The sequence below is a fragment of the Alligator sinensis genome, unplaced genomic scaffold, assembly GCF_000455745.1.
Source record: "Alligator sinensis unplaced genomic scaffold, ASM45574v1 scaffold287_1, whole genome shotgun sequence".
Classification (NCBI taxonomy): Eukaryota; Metazoa; Chordata; order Crocodylia; family Alligatoridae; genus Alligator; species Alligator sinensis.
Genome location: NW_005842910.1, coordinates 508,257 through 519,566, shown reverse-complemented (window position 1 = coordinate 519,566; position 11,310 = coordinate 508,257).

Genomic DNA, 11,310 nt, shown 5'->3' with positions numbered 1-11,310 from the left:
CCCCCCACTAGCGGCTGGAGCCCCCGCTTGCAGGGGGGGGCACAGCACTCCCAGGGGGGGCATGTGCCCCCCCCCCCACCATGCCTCTCCATGTGTTGCCTATGGCACAAACTTTCAGTAAACTGAGATGTGCGCAAGGATCTTTACAGTCCCTTATTATTACTTTCCCTCCACCACCTGGGATGTCTCAGGGGGAACATCATTGTAAATTCAAGTCTAACTTAGACCAAGACACAGTGAGTTAAGAATTTTATCATTTCAGAGCTTTAGCGATGCCCCTCAGTGTTTATGATGATGATGATGATGATCATGACCATGATTACTGCTAATTGATGATTCCTATTACTATTACTGACTGATCTGAAACTTGAGGGCAGCCTCCCTATCTATTATCTTTTCCAAAAAGATGTGGTGGGCCCTAGGGTTATTGTGGCCATCTCTAGGGACCCTACTCCATGAGGAAGTGCAGTTTCCCAGAAACCCCTGCACCTATCCCCTTGAAACTTTACAGGTTTTGTCACCCCAGCAGGGGCTACCAACTCGGCTTTTTGCATTCAAATCAGGAAGAAAATGGCAACGTTATAGACATTTTCATGATTCCCCATTATAGCCTATACATGAAATGTCAAAACGAATAGAAACAGCTTCAAAACAGTGAAACAGTTTCAACAAAATGACATACAACAGTGCTTTGAAACAGCAGAATGAAACACTTCAAAATGGGAAAACAGACATCAAAATGAAAAAGTGCTGTTTTGCATAGCCCTACTGTTTATGTGCTTTACATGAATTAATCATAGGATAAAATGCATTAATTGTCCTTTAATCAGGTAACAGAACTCAGGACTACCCCTTCCCCACAAAGAAATGTTCTAACAATAAGACAGCACAGCCATACTCACTCTCACTGACAAAACTGATTTTAAATTTTTCTTTGCATGGTAGAACAGCTATAGTACCATAAATGGAGAGTACATTTCTGACTTACAATCTAATAGTTAGACCATTTTACAACTAGATGGCATACATGAGTTTGAAACCCTTTAAGCAGAAGAGAGCAGCACCATCATCACTACATGAAAGAAAGCAGCAGCCACCATGATATTTTGTGCAAAGCATTACCCTGTTGGTGTGCTTGAAGTACACTCTGATAAATGCCATAATATCAAACCAGCTAGTTTCTGAGTACCTGGACTCAGTCAGGCCTCCTAAGGAATTTGTAAAATACTTGCAATGTGAGCTTGGACTTAAGAATCTAAATTCCAAGGGTGTTTGTACACACCACAATGTTTGATCCTTGCTAATTTAACATGCCTTAAAAGTTTTAACCTGGGTTATTTTGGTGTGTCATGTTTGTGTTTGCACACCACAGAGTTTCAGATGACTTAAGATTTGTGAGTAATTCTCTGCAAATTCCAGCAGAGGAGCCAAATACCAATGTACCCCCAGTAATATCTTTCCTAATGAATTACAGAAGGAGGCACATATTTGCTGGTAAACTGGCCTCGCCTCCACAGTCCCCACACTGTGCCCTCTGCTGAGATTCTCACACTAAGAAACTGCCCCCACACCTCACACCAGGCCACAGTCATCCCAGAACCCTGCCACTTGCAGGCCTGGGCCAGTCTCACAGTAGGCAACCCCATGGAAATCCTGATGACAAACTATGTGAATCATCCTGTCCTATCCCTTTCCATTCCCCTCATGTTTCAAAGTAATGACAATTTATACATGATTTTTTAAAAACTGTATATAGGATATGATATCAGAATTATATGGGGTTGAGAATAGCAGGTGACACTGCTCTGGCTGCTTGGCAATTGTGTCTGATGGTGGTGGTGAGGTGGATCAGTGTGTGGGTGTTTCATGTTGTGAAGCAAATGTGTGCCATGAACACTTAGTGAAAATTAATGCCATACTAATAGTACAAATGTGTGTAGGGGTATAGGGGTGGTGCCAAACCTGACAGCTGTTAGTTTTCTGGCTTTTAGGACTATATTTTCCAGCATTTCCAAGCTGCCAGGTCTTGGAACAATTTCCATGGGGATGCCTCAATGGGGTTGCTTCCCATGCGCCCCTTCCCTGCCCACTGTGAATACCTGCTGCTTTGTCTGTTTGTTTAACATGGCATATGACTTTTGGTGGGGTGTTGTGAAATGTTGTTGAAATGGTGGGTTGTTGGTGGGCTTGAGTGCAACCCATGCCGTCCACACTCCTAAACAGGACTCCTGCAGGCTGCTCATACCACTCACTCCCCATATGCCTGCCCCCCCCATCTCCCAAGCAGGCCAACGAGAAGTGTAATTAACCCTTCCACAGGACATCATTCAGGTTGGCTAGGCAGTGGCATGTAATGAGCTGCTCCCTTCCCCCACACCACTGCCAGCCTCCAAACAACAACCCCTACCCCAGTCCACCTCCTTCCCATGCCCTGCTCATCCAACACTCCCCATCTACTACCTTCCCCCACACACCCCTGAAGACAGACACAGATGTTTACATTGTAAATAGTAAAAAAAGATTTATTTCAATCAAAAGAAAAATCAGTGCTAGTTACTGTCAGCATCAATATACATAATATGTGCTACCAGGCAATCCCGCACAAGGTCCGCCCAACCAGCTTGTCTTTGAGGATAAGACCTCAGGTCCTGCACTGGTTCCCGGCCATGTCTCTGTCTGGCCACTGCCTGTCACACTTCTTCAGCTCACAACTCACTAAAAACTTCTCTGTGGGTCTCACAGATTTTGTGGTGCACACAGGCTACTACTACAAAAACTGTGATATTTTCTGGCTCCAGCTCAAGCCAGCAGGTAAGCACCCTCCATTATGTTTTCAGCTGGCCAAAGGCACATTAAACAGCTATCCTGCATCTGCTCAGATGCAAATTGAAAACCAGCTTCTGCAGGTCCATAACATTCCCTCCATAAGGCTTCATGAGCCAGGGATTTAGGGGGTAGGCAGCATCTACTATTATAGGCAGAGGAACAGCAACACCACAGGTCACTGTCTTGGGGACATAGTGTCCTTTCTCCATGAGGTCAGGCAGAGGAGAGTTTCCAAACACGCACATGTTATACACGTCGCTGGCCCACCCCACCCCATAAAAATGTTCATGAACCAGCCCCTGTGGTCCACCATGGCTTGCAGGATCATGGAGGCAAATCCTTTTCTGTTTGTGAAAGACCTCCCCTGCCCCGAAGGGCACTGTATTGGGATGTGAGTGCTTTCTAAAGCTCCCACACAGTTAGGGAACCCCAAGTCATTCAAGCCATCTATGACTTCTTGAGGATTCCCAAGGCAGCTGGCATACCTCATGAGTTGCCATCCCGGCCATGCAGGGAGCCACCCCAACTGGTTCACAATGTAGCGGAGGCTAGACAGGGTTGCTGGTTTCATGATGAGCATGGCCACCCTCTTGTTGGGCAGGATGGCCCAAAACATGCTAGTGTCCTGCCTCTTAATTTGTGGCCCCAGCATCAAGACAATAGGATAAAATGTCGCCCTGGTCATTTGGAACATCTCCAGTCACTGTACATCATTCCAAGCTGTCAGCACGATTCGCTCCCACCAGTCTGAGCTGCTCTTATGGGCCCAGACCATGAGGCTGCTCTTTCTGAGGTTTCTCCACAGAGGCCAGTCAGCTTCCATTTCTTTGCACGCCTCCCAGTTGTCCCATTCCTTGGAATATATCCATCCCCTATGTGACGGGCTATCTGGCAGTGACTTAGCCCAGGGGTTTTGAAAGGGCAAAAGACGATTGGAGGACTTGGGATTCCATTTCCTCACCAATCAGGCCCCAAAGACTCGCCCTCTGTGTCCCCTGATTGGCCCCTTGGGTCACCTGGAGGGGGATAAAAGGGGCAGCGCAGCTGACTCAGGGGAAACCAGCAAGGGACCGTAAGGAAGGAGATTCAAAGAGATGGCAAGAGCTGGGCCAGCAGGGCAGGAGCAGTTGCCCCAGAAGAACCTGAAAGAGTGAAACCTGCAGGCAGCAGTTGGACCCTCAGCAGTGCAGCGTGTGGCTGGCAGGAGAGGCTCCCCGCTGGGGTCCAGAATCACCTACGAAGCTGTGGCCAGCAGGAGAGGCTCCCCAGCTCCAGCAAGGAACTGAGCAGCGACCTGAGAAGTTCCCAGCTCTGCTTCTAGCTCCTCCAATCAGAGGCGAGGCAGCTTGATGTGAGGCCCGGGCTCCGGAAAGATCAAGATCGCTAGTAGGGTGTGCCTTTGATATTACTGGTGGCTGTGTGGTAGAGTTTCTGTTTACCACATGGAAAATCTGAGTTCAAATCCCAGCTTGGGTGACTTGGGGTGAGTGAGGTAACAGAGAAGAATTCTTCTTGCAGTGCAAAGGGGCCACTATGTTTTCCCTGTTTCTCCCCCTCCAGGTACCTAGGCTGTATATTCCTTGTCATTTGACATTTTGCATTTTGTGCTTTTTATATTTCACCAACCAGTATTGTTTGTTCTCCTGTTTGTGTTTTACATTTTGGTTAACCCTGTCTTTGTCAACTGGATGAATATGTTGTAAGCGTCTAACCTTTGTTGAATCCTGCCCCTTTGGGGCATTGTAGTGTCCCCTATACCCCCTGATTTATACTGGTTATGTTCCCAGTATTGTTCTCTTATTAAAAGGTATATGGTTAAGTCCCCATTGGTGGTCTGGCTCTGCTCTATAGGTGGAGGAGAGTCCCTACACTTCCCACACCGCTTGTGCACCTGCTTTGATCCTTTCAATTGGAGAGGGAGTACCTCTTGGAGTACTGCCTGGGTTACACCTATTTCATGAGGTGCCTGTACATGCAGCCTCATCGAAAGCTTGGAGAAATGCTAACAATGAAAACACTATCATCATCATCCGGTCCTGCATGCCTTGTATTAATTTCAAGGCCATCAATAATTCAATCAGCAGTAGTATCACCTCCTCCTCCTCCATCCCCTCCTCCTCCTCCTGCTCACCCACGTCCTCCAGATTCCCACGTCAGAGGAGTTTTCACTCCGTAGTTCTCCACCCACCACTTCCCATTCATCACTCATTTCATCCTGAATCTCCATTTGGTCCTCCTCCATCATCATTCACTTCTCAGATCAGTCATTTCTCAGTGCAGGGGCGGAGGAGGAGGGGTTGTGGTCTGGAGCTCTGCCTCACTGCATTCAATATAGATGACCACTACATTTTAACTCTTACCTTCATTTCAACAAGTAACCCCTGGGAATGGGGCATTTGTGCAGCCTTTGTTTGGTTGGGGGTGCTGTTCGTGTTCTACCCTGAGATAAGAACAAAAGTTATAATGGAAATGTTCTCATGCATCAAGTCTTTGTTCAAGACAACTGTCATCAAGCTTTCAAAGATTTAATTCTGCAATGAGACAGATACAAATTCATCATAATGCTCTCATGTTAATGTAGGACCAGACAAATTGAATCCTTTTGCAAGGTCAGCAAAAAACAGTCTGTCTTTGTTTGTCTAGTTGCACCAATAAAAATGTGTCCTTGATTCTGTGCGACTAGGGGGAGACAGGCAAAAACACAAGCAGGTGTGATTGATTTTTGCAACATTACGGGGCATTAATGGACAATGGCATTAATGGCATTAATGGACAATGGACAATGGTTTTATTTGGCCCATGCTCAAGCCCATCATTATAGCTTAATTGCTAAATGTGGTGCTTCATCACCTTTGGGTGTTGTAAGACACAGGTTATACCTTCACAATACCATGTGGAATTTTCCAAACTGCTCACGCAAGGCATGTGTATAAAGCTGATCCACACATTTCACCAGCAACCTTTCATGAATCCAGTTGCTGTTGGGCACAAAGTGCTTCCCGATGTCTCAGAAAACCAACTCCAGCAGTATGAAGGTGATGGAGCAGGAGGCTGATACCTCCAACTCCTGTGGACCCAACTGGACACTGGAAGAACTGCAGGACTTGATCAACGTTTGGTCAGAGCAAAAGATCATAGACCAACTGGAAAGTATGAGGAATAAGCCTGTTTATGCAGCCATTGAAAAAGCAATGCAGGCATGAGGGCACAACCAGGACTGCACCCAGTGCCAGTGCAAGATCTAGGCCCTGAGATGTGTTTCACTTTGCCCAAGTTACAAACTCATTCTGGGGCAGGGCGCACAATTGCTCCTTTCTATGACCAGATGTCTGTCATTCTCTCCAAGGATGTGGGCAAGGCTAACCGTATGCAGTCTTTTGGGACTGGTGTTGTGCTGGAGGAGAGCACATTGACAGAGGCAGGTCCTTCTGATTCAGAAACCATGAGCATCTCGCACAAGTGGGGAGACTACTCCATGTTCATGGATGATGGGGACTGCCAAGAAGAGCAGTACACCTTGAACTTGACTACAGTGTCTCCCCCGATTCCATGGACTAGCACAGATAATGAGGTGGAGGAGGACAAACAGGAAGAAACTGCTTCTGATGCAGTTTCTCTTCCCCACACTCAAACATCGGTTTCTGTTCCCAAGATACAAGAAGTTGCACGACTGGTGACTTGTATCTTGGAATATGCATGTGGCCACTGGCAGGCACTGCTTGAGTTCATGCTGTTAGGGTTTGTGTGCTGGGTGGGGGTGGGGGTGGGGAAGGGGAGAAGTGTAGGTATCACTGGAGGTGGGTCGCCATGCTATTTTGGTGGTAGATGAAGGGTATACATCATTCTCTTTTGAATGTATAAAAAACTTGTAAGTTTTAGGGACTGTAAATGGTGCCCCACTCTTGCAGGGTTTGTTTCCATGCCTGCTGGCCTTTTCTTCACTGCGGTGGGTGGGGATAAGGGGTTTCCTCTTCTTGGGGGAAGGAAATGTCACCAAACCAGGAACACTATTTAATTTGTTTACCATCTACCTTGCTTAATGCCGACTGGGCACATGCTCCTGAACTGCAGACCCCAGCTCGTACTACAGCAGAGTGCTCAAGGGATATGTGCTGCAGGCAGTGATGGTCCCAAGAAAGCATGATGGAGACTTTGGTGTTCATCATGAGCCAGAGTGTCAGGAGTAGAAGACTGATGGGATGAACTCCAGGAATCACTTTGTTCTGATGCGGAAAACACAAATGCTTCCCATGAGAAGGTGCTAGACCACATGGAGCGGTTGGTGGGCATGGCCACAGAGTGCTGTATTGATTCCAAGAGGTCACAGGACTTGATAAATGATGTCATGCAGTTTTTGCCGAAGCACAAAAAGTGGGTACCACCTCGGAAAGGGCAGGCTCTGCTTTCCTTTGTCCAGGAGGTATCCAGGAGCATTACAGCTTTGCCTGTTCCCCGAAACACAGTGCAGTCAGGGGAGGGGCAGAAGACTGCCAGCAGAGCCAGGCAGCCACCACTGCAGTTCAGGGAGCCAGGGCTGATTCAGGGTTATGGTGGGGTAAAGGCAAAGAAGGCCAAGTAACTGACTGTTTACTAGCTTGCGTTTCTTACAATAAAACCTCATGTTATCCTGGCTTTCTGCGTCTTGCTCCCTAACTTTGAAGGGCTGGCAAGATCCCGCTCACAGTGCTGGGAGGGGAAGCAAGGAGGGTTTGGTTGATTTTTTGTTTCTGCCTGTAGCTTTTCTGGGCATCTGCTGCATGGGGTGTGTGGGGTACAGGGGGGCCAGGCACTCTCTCCTGCAAAGATACGCAGAAGGGCTAGCTTTGTCACCCCTCACAAGTCTGACCTGCACAGAAGCAGTTTGCCAAGGCACCACAAGCATTGGGGGAGCAGTTTTTGTGGTGCACATACGCTCTATGGATGAGAGAGGTTTGAGGTGGATGAGAAACAGCAGCACACCAGAGGAAGAAGGACTCAGCCCAGCGGGGAGAGTTGTCCCTGTGTCGCACAGGAATATGAATGCAGAGTGCAGGCTGCTGAAGACTGGTGCTGTGAAGCTTTGAGTGCAGGATAAGAGCAGCTTTGTGATGCAGGACTTGAAAGAGGACATTAAGACCTGCTCCACACCTGGTACCTTTCTGCATTGGTAAATGACACCTGGCACTTGGCTGTGCCCTGGGGGGCAGGGGGGGCACTGTTTACTTCAACTTTCATGTAAATCATGTTGGTGGAACTTTTTTGTCATGAAGGAAGGTACATGAAGTGTACAAGAGGTCCGGGCGGGAGGCACTGCATAGTGGTTTTCCAATAAAAATTCCTATGCTCTTTCTACTCTCCCTCCCTCCTATTTTTAGCTCCTATTGCTACACTGCACTCCCACTGGTGACAACAGGCAGAAGAGAAGAACGCACTAATGAAGCCTGAGAAGGATGCCTGATGCCACTTCCTTATGCATTGTCTCAAACGGCAGTCTCAACTGGCAATGCTGGCAAAGTCTCACTGCCAGGTGCCAATCACTCCTGGTATTAGATTCATAATACTCAAAAAAGAATTGCGTGAGAAATGAGTATTATGACTAGTCCTGGTAGTGGTAGTAAACAGTGCACGTATAAAAATTAACCCTCTCTCTGCTGCCACATGCCGAGTTTATAAACATAGACAAAAGGGACCTTACCCTGTGAATATAGCAGCAACTAAACATGCACATGAAATAATAATTGTTAATTATATATATATATATATATATAATTAACATGCTAGTATTTATTAATGATTAGATAGAATGTCTGGGCAATGTTAGAACAGTTTATGCTGTGTATGTGTGTGCGTGTGCGCACATGTGTGCCCTGCTTCCAGGGATGACTGTTGCTCAGCCTACTGGCCTACAGTGTGCACAATTTTGAAATGGTAAACAATTACAAATATTCAGGTTGTTCAACCAGGTACTTACTCAAATATGCTTCATCACTCTTTTGAAAGATGCTGGATTCAATTTCTAGTTTCTTTTTATTTGGTTTATATTTTTTACTTCAGTGTAAAAAAAAAGCAGAGGGTAGCATACAACAATAAATGGCAATATGGGTTGCTCCTCCATTTCTTAAGTGCTAGGGTAACTAACATTTTGATTTCTGTGATTATGTCAGTTGTGATACAGTACCCACCATGGCTTTTTGGGCATAGGCCCTCCCTCCCTCCCTCTTGCCCACTGCTTGGTGACTTTAAGTGACTGGTGTCTTCATTTCAGAATTAAGATATTTCACCCCATTCTCAAAGATTACAGTCCCATGAAAAACTTCATCCTTGCTTCCCCACTGCATGGTGGGCCTTCCAACCATCTATAGTCACATATGAAAAATTGTACACAGTATGTACTCCACCCACTTGACTACCAATGGCACTCTCTCCCCCCACCGGCTGGTGGGTCTCCTTCCTGCCATGTCTAAGCAAATGAACAAGCCCTCCACATGGGAAGATTTTCTCCCTGCCCAGGCTTCTCTCCCTACGGGGTGGGCAGGTTGGCTGCATTGCCCTTCACAAGTCTGCCTTGCACACAAGCAGTTTGCCAAGGCACCACACACATTTTGCCAAAGCATCCACACTTCAAAGGCACCCCAAGAAGTAGGTGGGGTAGATGGTGTTGTTGTGGTGTAGAGGTAGATTAATATTGCTTGGGATCCCCCTGCCCAGGGTGGCAGCACCTCACCCTGAGTTATTTTTTGTTTCTGCCCTGCAGGGGTGGTGGGTTCTCACTGTGAAAGCTTGGATTCATACAAATGTAACTCACTCATGGTTTTACTAATGAAAATAAAAATAAAAAGGTCAATAAAAACATGAAAAGATTGTCATTTAAAAGAGAATGAATCATTTGACTCCTGTCTTTTTGTGAAACCATTTACAAAGCACAAGTCTCAGAGTAGTAGCATTGGGTGGGTGGGTGGTGCCGTTGTGGTGTAGAGGTGGATTAATATTCCTTGGGTACCGGGGATTCCACCTGATGGGCATCCCAAGGACACTACTCCACCCCCGCCCACCCCTGCCGGGTCTGGGAGGTGGGAGGAAAACCAAATGCAGGGGGAATGGTGTTTTGGAGGTGATGCAAAAAACAAAAGCCAAGCACTAGGCTCATAATACATGGAAGAGTTGCTAACTGCCCGCTTTCAAATGTTAAGGAAGGCTCTCCCATGCCTGGTGCAGTATTGCTGCTTGCTGCTTGTTCTTGTCTGTCAGGTTTGGGATGTGGCACTCTGTGTGGGGATGGATGGTGCAAAAAGGCACTGCACCCTCAGGAAGGCTTGACAGAATTGCTGTACATTGAGATTGGGGGAAAAAAAAACAAGCATTGGACCTCCCATAATGGTCCAACCTGCAACTCTTTCCAGTGTAACCATCACTGCATAAATGCCCCCAAACAAAGGATCCCCACACTGAGGCAGGCAGGCGCAGTCATCACCTGTGCCAACCCATCCAACTCCAAGCCACACAGATGGACTGCCATGCATTCCAATCTGCGTATGAATGAAAACATCCCACACATATACAGTTTCAAATCTTTATTTAAAGAATGTGATGCATTTACTTTTTTTTTTAAAGGCATAACTTAAAATTAGATTATAAATACATTAAATATATATTTTTTAATGTTAAATTAATAGAAAAATAGGAACATAGAAAAAAGGAGAAAAAAAAGTCAGGATTTTCCTCCCCGGGACATCTATATCTATACAGCAAGGTTTATCAAAACACTATTAGGGCTGTGAGAAGCTTTGGGTTCTGATCCAATTTGGAAGAGATTCCGCCTGATTTGTTGTCTGAATCTCTGAATCCAAATTGAATCAGGGGACCAATTAAAAGGTCTGAATCAATTTGAAGCTCTCCAAATCAATTCAGAAAAGATTCAGAGATCTTCGGAGATTCGGGCAGTCCCCGCTGGCTATCAGAGGGAGCTGGACCCAGAGTCCAGGCTGGTAAGTAGGGGACCGGGGAGGGGAGACTGGAGGATGGGGGAGGGGACCATGGGGGGGACCCCCACCAGGCCCCATCCCCTGCCTGCTCCCCCAGCCCCTCTGTGTGCCCCCAACCTCCGCCCACTGTCCCAGTCCCCCGATGGCTGCTCCAACTTGTCCAGCTCCCATTCCTTTAAAAAAAACACCTAGTAGCAGCCAATGAATGGGGACTATTTTTCAAAGAGCCAGGAGTTGCGGTATGGTGGGGCTGGGAGAGTGGGCGGGGGATGGGACCTGTGAGATTCAGAGATTCGGCTAATTCAGCAGCAGCCGAATCTCTGAATCTCCAAATCAATTTCGGCCAAATTGTCTTGGGACAGTGATTCAAATCACCAAATTGAATCACTTTCCCCCGAATTGGCCAAATCTGAAGCGAATACAAGGCGATTAATAGATTCATAGATTCTAGGGTCAGAAGGGACCTCAATAGATCATCGAGTCCGACCCTCTGCATAGGCAGGAAAGAGTGCTGGGTCTAGCT